This window comes from Dipteris shenzhenensis, chromosome 17 (genome assembly GCF_047967505.1).
Source record: "Dipteris shenzhenensis isolate YYH24624 ecotype China chromosome 17, Dip_SZ_1.0, whole genome shotgun sequence".
In the NCBI taxonomy this organism is placed as follows: Eukaryota; Viridiplantae; Streptophyta; class Polypodiopsida; order Gleicheniales; family Dipteridaceae; genus Dipteris; species Dipteris shenzhenensis.
The window spans coordinates 2,727,354-2,740,058 of NC_141612.1; the positions used below are offsets into that span (position 1 = coordinate 2,727,354).

Below are 12,705 nucleotides of genomic sequence, written 5' to 3' on the forward strand. Positions count from 1 at the left end.
AAGTCATCGAGCAAGAATATTTGAGCGTATGTGCATAATGCATAAGAAAGACACCATAATGAAATGCAAAAATCAAATAAGTCCACTTTATCCTCACTTGGTCCTTCTTTACAAGTACATATAAGGTTGCAAGGCAGGCCATATTATATGCCTTTCAATGAAGATAACATTCAGGTTCTCTCAAATGTACATAGAGACGACATTTAGGTTCTCTCAAATGTACATAGAGACATTCAAGATACAGTCATCAACCCTTTTCTTAGGTTTGTTTCATCATTATTTTTCATTCCATTTGCTTCTTTCTTGCCAAAATTAACAAAATAAATGATGTGATGTAATCTTTCTATGCAACCTAGTCGTGTCAAGACTTCCAGCAGAGATTCAAGAGTGGGTTTATGTTTTTTACTCTCTTATTTCCTAGTTGCTGTGTCTAGATAATACTACATTCGTTGATGTAGCTCCATGGCTGAACCAATTGAACTATGACTTGGAAGTCCTCCGAATAATTTTGTTGGCCCACCATGAGAAGTATTGTGATATATCACAACTATATGCATATACCATGTTTTCCAATTCCATCATCAAAGATTGTTACCTAGAAAACTTGGCTCAAGATGACCATGGCAACGTATCACTATAAAGTCCGATAATGTGTTGTGGGATATGTGAGAGAGAGAGAGAGAGAGAGAGAGAGAGAGAGAGAGAGAGAGAGAGAGAGAGAGAGAGAGAGAGAGAGAGGCTAATGACTATAAATTGGCATGCAGATCGATAAGGAAAATTGTAAGTGCTTTAGAGTGTGTCACCCAGGAGACGAACATTTTTTAGAAAATCATGACAATAAGAGTTAAATGTCCACGTCAACAAGATGGCTTCAACTGCTATTGGAGAATGGCCTTTAATGCTAAATTGTTGCACACAATTTTCAATTTGCCCAAGGAACATGTATGTATCAAGTGTTTTTAATGATGTATATAATTTTCGTTTCTTGTTCTATAAGCTCTTACTTTTTATTTTGCATTTTGTGTAGCTTCCACGGTTAAGGTTCTACTTTGAACTAGATGTGGAGCTATTCAGAGAACAGTGCATTGATGATATCATCAACAAAGTCCAGATTCAGCTAGTCGGTGACCCTCCTAATTGGGTACCCCCTCCTCCACGAGTGTGTAGACCACCCCGTGCCCCATTCAATTTCAAAAGGGAATTCTATAAAATTTTGTGGAGACCACCCCATGCCCCATTCAATTTCAAAAGGGAATTCTGTAAAAATTGTGTATGCATACCTCCTAACTAGTCTCCACCAGCCATTTGTTTAGCAAGGATTGGCATTGTACAATATTTCTCAATATAAATTCATTATTTACACTTCTCCATGTATCTTGATTTATTTTTTAATTTCAAATTTCTTAATGTAACTGCAATTGTGTATATATATATATATATATATATATGTATGTATGTATGTATGTATGTATGTATGTATCCAATATTAAAATATTTCCAAAGTGATTGAAGTGATGTTTTCTCACCTATGTGACTAGATAGTGTTCTTTGACAGGCCAAGGACCATAATGTGAGATGAAAGATTTTGATTAAACTGAGTTGAAGATTTAAAATAAAGTGGTTGGATAAGCTAATGAGAGTGGAAGAGATGCACTATGATGATGGTAGGACTAAGTATGGCATAGGCCAAGGACCGTAATGTAAGATGAAAGATTCCAAATATCTATACATATCTATATGTCTATATATATCCAATCTTATAAATATTTCCAAAGTGATCGAAATGTTGTTGTACAAAGCTGGTTGAAAGTTGCATGCTCTTCAATACAAACCAATGAAGGAACAACGAAGGAAGAGAGATGGAAAGCCATGGTAGCAACAACATTTCTTCAGCCTATTGTCCTACAAAAGATGAAGCCATTTTGCAATGGGCCCCTCGGCAACCCGAGATTATCATACATGAGATTGATCGCTTGGAGGAGGAACTTAGTGTTCCACAATGTCGATTCAAGATTGTCATTTGGAAGATGGATCACTTGTAGGAGGAACTATGGAAAGGCCTTCAATATTATAAGGACCCAAGATTGTCATTCGGAAGATGGATCGATTGCAGGAGGAACTATGGGAAGACCTTCAATATTATAAGGACCCATAGTTTGCGAAGTACGTTGTTGAAGGCTCCCACTGTGCTCTCTGTGTTGAGTGCATGTCCTGGAAGCCTTGCACACATCACAAGTTCTTCAAAGATCTCAAACTTGATCTCTTGGAACTTTAGCTACTCTATTCTTTTGTATAACAGTAAATCTTGGATATGTATTACCCACATCTTTTTTAGGGGCTGACCACCCCTCTAATACAGTCGGCTTTTCGATAGAACTTGATTTTTAAGTAGTAAAATGTCTTTACATTTATCCATCCTTAGATATGATGGTGGTCTCTTTTCAAAATACAGAAGAGTAAAACTTTGTTGTATACTACTCGGGTATATAAGTTTAGGGGCTAAGTATACATTTGGCTTTTCTATACAACTTTCGTTTTAAAGTAATAATTTGCCATTGCATTTATCCATCCTTGGATACCTCTTTTATGACTGCTTCACTCAGTTGGACTTTATAATTTGAAAAATTTTCATTCAGTTGGATTCAAACGTTATCTTTTCTTATGACTGCTTCACTTAGTTGGACTTTATAATTTGAAAATGTTTCACTCAGTAGTTTTATGACTACTTCACTGAGTTGGACTTTATAATTTGATGGACATTTTCCAATTATATAGTATGATTCTATAGCTCGTAGTCTACAATATTTAGTTATGTTGATATGGCTCACAGTCCTTTAGTTCATGTCAATGTGGCCCTCAATCCATGAGTCAAGAAAGGATGGAGACAAGTGTTGGGCTTACTCTAAACTTTGTAAGGCATGCTGTTATACACGGATTTGTGTACCTCAAGTGAGAATATGAATAATCTGTTGTTGCTTTTGTCCTAGACCATTGGGAACTAGATGCGAGTATATAAACACCTCAAGCTTGGTATGCAACAATTCATAGGTTTTCTCATCCTTCCTTGCATAGAAGAGTCCTTTCACTATGAAGGAGCCTTAGGCAATGATGTTTCCCCATGCATCTTTAACAACTCTCATGGCAATTTCCTTCTCTTTTTTGCACTTGATAATGTAAAATTCAGCATTCTCTGCATTGTCCTTTTCTGCACTAACTGCAAAATTATCTCCAATTAGCAAGGCATCACTAAGTATGTCATAATGCCCCCAATATGTTGCATGACATCCATGTCAAAACTAATCTCAAGACTATCATTTGTCAATGTTTTAGTCTTAATATAATTCCAACTGGATACATGTGATTGACTGGTGCATCTCCTCCAAAGTTGCTACGTACAAGCACTGCAAAATGATAATTTTCTAGCTCTTAGAGCTATGTCATCACGATCTAAAAACCCCAAAATTGAATGCAGTGATCATGATTGTGGTATAGCTTTGGAGTCAAATTATTCTCTATGTTCACATCACTAGCTTTTAGCTTCAAAACACTCTAGTCACCTTATGAACCTGGGAATTATATGAGCATTCAGGTCCACAATGCAGATTTTCCTTAAAAAATCTGACTACATTAGCAGCAACACTTTGCAGCTTTTCACCATCCACCTTCAATTACTCGTGAGTCAATTATCTTTTAACGACAGCTCCTGCACCACAGCTCCTGCACCATCATGCTCACCCTTCCCATGACCAAAGCCAAAGAAGTTCCACATCATTTACGATCTGGTCTCATAGGTGTACCAAGCCACAAAGTAGAAATGTCTTTTAGCTTTGAACTGGGAGGCTAATCCATCAAACCATACCCAATGCCATTTAAGCAGTAGACCAAAACCCTTCAACCATTCATGATGAAGCATGAAATAATGCTGCACAAAAAGCGTGTCATGCTGCGTATCATCAGATAAGTAGAAGTGATGGGTTTTGTGGATGTCACCTGTAATACGAATGTAAGAAATGTGAACAAAGATTGTTACTTAATTGGAATACCAGTGCATGGACTATATCTCATTCTGCTCCTAGAGGCTATAGTTTTCAGTGAAATCTATGCAATGATACAACCACATCTTCAGGGAACCTTGTCAAACATTCTTTATATTGCTCTCCTTGCCATCTGTACACAAAATTATTTTGGTTAAAATCCACTAGATGAGCATTAAACATATCAATAAGTTCCCTGGTAGACATGTCCTTGTGTGTTATAATATTCCTTTTCTTCTTCTTTCCATTAGGAGTAAATCCTACTTCTATGTCTTCAAAAATCTTCACACCTATAGGGTGTTGACTGAATGGTTCCTTAGTTGGACATATTGGTAGCTTCTAAGGTCCACACTCAGTGCATTCTCCCATGACATGCTTCATTACATGGAATGCAAAAGTTGCTAGTTTTGCACACAAAATAGACTCCCAAACTGATGTGACACCCTTGTAGGACTTATTCGTAGACTTGCATCCTTTTGAATGGCCATCCACCATACAAATATCACAAGCACATTGACATGAACATCCACACAATCCAAAAGCAGGACTCCTCATGTGATTCAGGTCATCCTTTTAAAAGGAGATTTGAATGTGTGCAATGTAACAACATTTGTAGCGATCCTTGAGCGTACTCACAAAATAAGGCTTCGAGTTCTCAAATGCCCATTGTCGAATCTTGATCTCTGGGTGCATTTGCTTGAACAAGAGATAAATCTCCACCTGTAGCATCAGTTAAATAGATAGATTACTTACATGATACTAGTATAAACCGGTATTTTGTTCCCATTGGTAATACTGGTATACACCAACATTCTTGGTAAAATTATATCAGTAGTCTTGCGGAACGAATCATTAGTATCTTGTGCTACCACTATTTCCTTTCCCACAAGTGCACATATCCTTATTTTTATACTAGTGTTTTTGCACTACTAGTGCCACCTCACTATGGAAACGATTTCTTGTAAGGAACTTACTACAACCACCTACAAGTAGTATGTCACATTGCTTTCTACTACATAGGTATCTTGCTGATGCAATGCTGATAGAAAAGTGATTTCCCCCATAAGATATCATAACTAGTGTAAAACCATACTTCCACACAGTCATACAATGATACCGATTTTCTAGTACTACCACTACGACATTGGTAAGTACTATTTTCTTCATAATGAACAACTGAAAGAAATGTGATACATTGCAAACTACCACTTGAGTGATCCACCACCATGACAATATCTATATCAAAGTAATATACAGTTGGGGTATAGCAATAGCCCAAAGAATGAAAGAATCATGACCACTGTGAGTAGCTAAGGCTGGTCAAGGAGGTGCATAGGGTGTTTGATCCAAGGTTTTCTTTCGAGTCGCTTTCAACAAACATATTTTTTGTTGGGTGAAACACGGGGTATGAGCAGCCCAAAAGGAGTATACCACCTCAACCTCATCACTAATTGACCCAACTAGTCAGGGTTTTTGTTCGTATGTTGACAATGGCAATACACCATATCTTGCCTATTCCAAACAAGATTTAGTTGCATAAAAGTTTCTCATGTGTATAACATTGTCAACGCGGCAAAAATGTTTGCCTGAGATGTTTTATCGTGGTACCATTCACTAGCCTCATAATATTGGCTCTTTTGAAAAACAAATCCTGAGAGATTCTAGGTACTTTCACTATAGTGAGTGTATTGTGTATGTTTGCTACTAAATCTCCATGAGCATCCTTATATCTCTATTGCAATCCAGTAAGGAATCCCCTCGTCAAAGGATGTTGGACAATCCAATGAAATATATAAGCCCTTGAATCCACATGCAGACCTGATGTACATTGATTAAAAAGTTGAACAACCTCATTGTATATTCTTCATTGCTTCTCTTCATTGGCTCTTTGTGTGAATTCTCATCGTGTGGTTTTATCACCTTGAAACTAGCATTATAACATCGCTTCCACTTTCTCTCTACATGATTATCCTTTATTACATTACTTCTAATCTTGGCATAGACCTCAGATTCATGTGGGTAGCCAAGCATAGAACATGTACAGATATCATTGCGTTCTTGCATTCAAGTATACACTGTCCTTGGTTTCTTCCTTCTGAAGGCATTGAAAGATCCATGCCCTGCAATACAAACCAGTGGAAGAACAGAGAGAGACAAAGAGAGAGGCAAAGTGAGAAATGTTAAAGCTAGAGTGGATAGAACAAAAGAAAATACACACAAGGAGAGAGAGAGAGAGAGAGAGAGAGAGAGAGAGAGAGAATGAGTAACTGATCGATGGTATTTGCTTGCACAAAGCCACTGAGACAAGCTGAACGGGAGAGAATGAGAGAGAGCGAGAGAGCATAGGAGTGAGCGAGAGTCTGCTGAGAGAGAGAGAGAGAGAGAGAGAGAGAGAGAGAGAGAGAGAGAGAGGTGCATACACAATCATTTCTTTCCCACATTGTACATTGAGTGCCAGTGAGTGGCACATTACTACGTGAAATTTCAATTCAAAATGTTTGTTCATTTCCCACCCAAACCACTTGCCCTACCATTGTCTGGGACATAAGTTTTTTATCCACCTTACCATACATATACCTTGGTGTACAATGCCCTCTCTTGCATTCTGAGATTTGCTTGGTATGCATGCTTACTCAGTGCTCAGATGTAAGAGCTAGATGTTGTTTCTATCAGGGGGGGTTGTGTCATCATTGGTGGAACAATATGGGGATGGGTAGATGAGCATACACAAAGGAGATATGAGCATTGCAAGAAATCAAATAATAAGCTGGTATATCAAACCCCATACTTGCATTATAATATAGGCCTCAACCAAGAACCTATTACAAATAGCCGTAGTTGAAACGTGCTCATGCAACGATTGGTGGTTGACGAACGCTCTCTCGCCTTGGCTCAAGACATAACACTCACTAGAATAGCAAGGCTCAAACATCTCTAGTCTACTTGAATCATACTTAGACAAACAGGGATAGCCTGAGCCTATTCTAACTTTGACTCCAAACTTAAATACTCCTAAGGCTATCTTTTGATTTAGCGGACCTTTTGCTTGGGATCTTTTGTAAACTGCTAACAATGATTGGATCAACTTTTTAACTCCCTGGTGCTTGCCCTAACTATTTAAATGCTTGCCTCTTGAGCAGGTGGTGGATGCAGAACCCTGCTTCTTGGTCACTTGGAACTTGGGTTCATAGCTTGTTGACCCACGGTGAACAATGGCATTATTGCTAAAAATAGGATGTGAGATTTTTTATTGTACAGTATCTAGAATTCATTTCCATCAATGTAAGATGTAAAATTTTAAATGCCTTATTGTAAATTCTAGCTAGATCTTTAGTCACTTCTTACAATCCTTGAATGATTTTCATGATTATCCTTTTGAAATTTTGCACAATATTGGATTTGTCTTACAATATGATTACTGAAGTGAACTAATCCATGAATGATCACAATATCACCTTATGAGAACTAATGTTATACTAACTATATCTCCACATACCAACAAATACATTAATAAGATAGTTCACCTTTTGGAAAGAAAATGTGGGTTAAATCTTGTGAAAATTATATTGTGTTAAGAAGCTCCATAGTGTTATTTGCTTTTCTTGTAGTCACACTACTGGATGTGGTTACCATTCAGTCAAAGCTTATATTGATGGCTAATTTTGTCACTAGGGACACTTTTGTTGAAGTAAAAAGGGTAGAGGTGTTGCCTTTACATAGGATTTTACTCTCAACAAGTCACTGCTAGCTTTCAACTTAAAGTAAAAGTTTGATGTCATTTGGATTATAATCCAATCTTAGTGAGCTTGACACTACTGGTGGCTGGCCTCTTTAACTAGTGATTGACCTTTTTTTAATAGCCCATTGGATAATCTTTTAGAACAACTGGGTTTTAACCTTGGCAAGTTATTGGCCAACTAGTCGTGATTCAATGTGTTTGAGAGTAAGCTTAGGTTATAGAGATTAATAGACTTGTGATGACACTTAAGGAGGAAGAACAATCAATACATGATCATGATGAGGTGCATATCAGATTGCATTACAAAATTTTGGAATAAAAAGGGGCCCTGTAAGAGAGTCCTTCTCGTGGAGATATGGCAAGATAGGGTGAATAAATCTAAGAGAGTCCTTCTCGTGGAGATATGGCAAGATAGGATGAATAAATCTAAGTAGAAATTGGCTTGTGGAAGCTAGAGTATGACATGATTCTCACATTTTTAATTCAAGATGGCCCAAAGTCTAATGGAACTCTCTCACTTGTGCCCTCACCTCCCTATCACCTTAAACTGATGTGGAAAAATATAAGGCATGCTTGGTTGCCTAGGGATATTCACAAGTAGAAGGCATTGACTACTTCGAGGAGATATTTGATCCTATGGCCAAGATGATTACTATCGGGTGTGTTGTGGCCATGGCTGCCTCATATAGTTGGCCTATTGAGAAACCATCTCAAACTCATGTGATAATATGTGCATAGCACTATCCCAATAGAGTGATATAAAGGAAAGGGTTAGATGCCCTAACCCTAACCCTAAAAGGGTTTGTATATATTCTACAATTTCAACTAAATCTAATGTACAATTAGTCATTTGTGGTGTGCTCTCTAACTATGTCCTCTCTCCTTATCTCCACTCTTCTCCTCTCCGCTCTTCATATTTTGTCATGGTATAAGAGCTCCCTTGCCTTCCGCTGAGGCATTTTGATTCATATGAGAGCGTGAGAGATTGAGAATTCTTGAATGTTCTCTTCCGTGAGATACTTCCGTACATGTGAAGAATTTTTGTCCATTGGTGACAAATTTCCATCATAGAGATATTTAGATTCATTCTTCACTTCATCCTTAAGAGATTTTTGTATATTGAGAGAGAGAGAGAGAGAGAGAGAGAGAGAGAGAGAGAGAGAGAGAGAGAGAGAGAGAGACTTAGTTCCGGAGAGAGATTTCTTCATTATGTGCAGCAACCGTTTCTTTTGGAGGTGACCTTAGTAATGGACTTTGATTGTGAGAGACTGTGTGAAAGAGAGAGAGTTCTCTCTTTCCTTCTATGATGAGAAAGAGAGAATTTTGTTTTTTGAGAGCTAAGCTCAGCAGACTGAGCAAGGATTGCATCTACAAGCACGGCCTTCATGAACTAAGCTAGGGGCCATTACAAATAATTTGAACTCAAAAAGGGCCCTGTAAGGAAGCCCTTGGGCTGGTGACATGGAAGAATAAGGTGAATAAAACCCAATAGAATATTGGCTGGTGGAGGGCAATATAATATTAGAAGTGGCGTGACTTCTCTATTTCTTTATTCAATGGCCCAAACAATGAGGTGGAGCACCCACTTGCTGCCTCAACTCCCCCATCATGTTTTTTAACTATAACCAAACTGAGAAACCTGTAAGAAAACAATACAAAGTCTGTGCTCAACAAATAACAGGATCTTGTATGCAAGAGAGAAGACCAGATAGTATGGAGAATAAAAAATTTGATTACTATAAAACTGATACAATAGATGGCATTGCCTCCCAGCCATGCGCTCCTGTGTGAGAAGCTTCGATGGCATGCTGGAAACAGTAGAGGACAGAGGCTGGATGCTAAGGAATCAGGGTTGCTATAACGAGTGATGAATATGGGCTTCACGGGCTTGCTCTTATATAGCCACCAGTCGTAGTCGGTTAGACACAATTGGGTAACCAACCTAGTCTGCCCAAAACGGCTGATTGGAGGTCGGTCTCGAAATAGGCCACCGACCACATGATAGAACTAGCGCAAAATAGAGCAACTGGCCTACGGTCACCGTTCGGCCCAGAGCCATCTAGAATCTCATCTGGGGCTTCAAACGGGCCTCGTAACCCGAGAGTGGGCTACTGTCCTGGGAAATGCTCTGTCTACCCTCAGTGCGGTTAGTCATGGGATGCCTTCCCGCACTTGCATGTACTCTAGTTGGCAGTGTGCCAACTCTATCTGAAGCCATCTAGCCATCAGGCTACACATAGCCCCCATCTGGTGTCCAAACCAGGACCTACCAGATAACCTAGCTACTCAAATGCCTTCTCCTCATATGGGGGGCTTACAAGTAGAGGTAGCTGGTTCCCGTGTAGTTACACAAGAGTGGAGCATTGATATCTAACACCCCCCCTCAATGTCCACCTGCAAGTGAACTTACTTTCTCGGCCCAATGCCAAGTCGATGAAGATGCCTTTCTAGCAAGTCTCTTCCAAGAGCCTTCATGAAGATGTCTACAACATTCTCTGTAGTCGGATAGTACACCAAGTCGACCTCTCCATCCATGATGAGCTCGCGTACAAAGTGATATTGAATCTCAATGTGTTTTGTGTGAGCATGGAACACAGGGTTCTTTGCAATTGCCATGCAACTCTGATTGTCACATGATAACTGTGTAGGCTTGTTCTGCACTGCATCCATGTCCCCTAAAATCCTCCTCAACCACACTACCTCACAAGAAGCAAAACATGCTGATTTGTACTCAGCCTCAGTAGAAGAAAGAGCAACTGTAGGTTGCTTCTTGCTGACCCATGATACAGCTCCAGATCCAAGTGAGAAACAGTAACCAATCACTGATCTCCTACTGTCCACGTCTCCTGCCCAATCCGAGTCACAAAATCCGATCAAGGTGTTGCCCTTGGTATAGGTGATGCCATAATCGAGTGTGCCTTTGATGTATTTCAGCACCCCTTCTCTGTAGATATACAAATTTGCATTAGATGGGCTCCTCCTGAACCCGTTTTGCAGAAAGTAGGCATCAATCCGCAGGTACCATGCTCATGAGGCATGTTTCAGCCCGTAAAGTGCTTTCTTTAGTTTATAGACTTTACCTTTTGAACCAGGGATCACAAAACCTGGTGGTTGTTCCACATATACCTCCTCCTTGAGATCTCCATTCAAAAAGGCGGATTTTGCATCCATCTGAAACACGAGCCAACTTTCTTGTGCTGCTAAAGCCAAAACACTGTGAATTGTGGTTAGTCGAGATGTGGGAGCAAAAGTATCCTGATAATCAAAACCATGTACCTGTGCGAATCCTTTTGCCATGAGCCGAGCCTTGTACTTATCCAATGTGCCGTCGGACTTGTACTTGGTCTTGTACACCCACTTGGTGCCGATGACCTTGCATTTTGGTGGTCGATCCACAAGGTCCCAAGTGTTGTTCTTCATTATGGAGCCATACTCCGATTGCATAGCCTCCATCCACCTATCATCACCCTGTGCCTCTTCAAGACACTTGGGTTCTTCAGCACAGATCACCTCTATCATTAAAGCGTAGTTGACCAAGTGTTCCTGCGTCCTTTGCTCCTCTAATCTCTTGGACCGACGGTGTTCGAATGGTTCCTCCTCAATGGCTAGAGGTTCTCTACCATCCAAATGCTGCTTTACCCACTTCGGGAATGGCTGTTGCCGTTGTGGTTCTGTAGGCTCTTCTTCCTCTTCTTTATCTTGAATTTATCTTGAATCCTCCCAAGCATTGTTGGGGGAGCTCAGTCTGCTGTTGGTGGTTGTACTAGATGGATATCCTGGTTCTGGTTGTCTAGGAAGGAAGATCCTCCTCCAATTGATGCGGCTGTTCTGAGAAGACCACATCGCGACTCACTATTACCTTCTTGGTAATAGGATTATAGAGACGGTAACCCTTCGCCTCTTCACTGTAGCCCAAGAAAATACACTTCCGGCTCTTCGGTTCCCATTTGGTCCTATTAGCATCAGGGACATGCACAAAACAGTCACATCCAAAAACTCTGAAATGTGCAGCTGAAGGTTTCTTACCAGAAAAGGCCTGTAGTGGAGTCATCCCATTCATAGCCTTCGTGTAGCTACGATTCAGAATGTAAACTGCTGTGTTACATGCTCCAGCCCAGAAAGTCTTTGGCAAATCTTTCCCTTTCATCATACTCCTGCCCATTTCGCAAATGACGGTCATCTTGTGCTCTTCTACTCCATTTTGCTGTGGTGTATATGGTGGGGGTTTCTGCCTCTTGATCCCGTGACTTTTGCAGTAACTTTTGAATTCACTTGATGTGAACTCACCACCTCTATCTGATCTCAACTTCTTCACCTTCCTCCCCATTTCTTTCTCGACCATTACATGCCATTCTTTGAACTTACTAAAAGCCTCATCTTTAGTCTTCAGGAAGTATATCCATATCCTTCTACTGTAGTCATCGATCAGCATCATGAAGTAGTAGGAACCACCCAAAGCTTCCGTCTCCATCTTTCCGTAGAGGTCCGTGTGAATGAGCTCTAAAGGAGCCTTTTCCCTGCTGGCCTCTTTAGGAAAGGGTTGCCGATGCTGCTTGCCCATCATGCAAGCTTCACATACATCGAGCAGATCTGTAATTTTTGGTAGGTCTGCAATCATTCCACTTTTATGCATCTCCTTTAAAGAACTAAGGTTTAGATTACCAAACCTCTCATGCCATAGCTTAGTGTTGCTCACATCGGCTCAAGCACTGAAAGTTGAGAGTTCGTAGATGTTGTTGCACTGTGTGCCTTTTCCAATGACCTTCCCTTGAAGATCCAAAATATGTGCGCCATTCTTATTGAAGTGAACTTTGAGGTCCTAATCCATGATCGCAGAAACGGACAACAAGTTCCTCCTGATATCTGGCACATAAAGAACATTGGACAACTGTTTTACAACTCCATCTGACTTGAGAGCAATCATACCTTTTC

General features: G+C 39.9%; 1 pseudogene; it reads right to left on the bottom strand.

Moving 5' to 3' along the window:
* Positions 1–3,772: 3,772 nt before the first annotated feature.
* Positions 3,773–12,705, bottom strand: part of LOC147891523 (uncharacterized) — a 29,402-nt pseudogene continuing 20,469 nt past the window's right edge.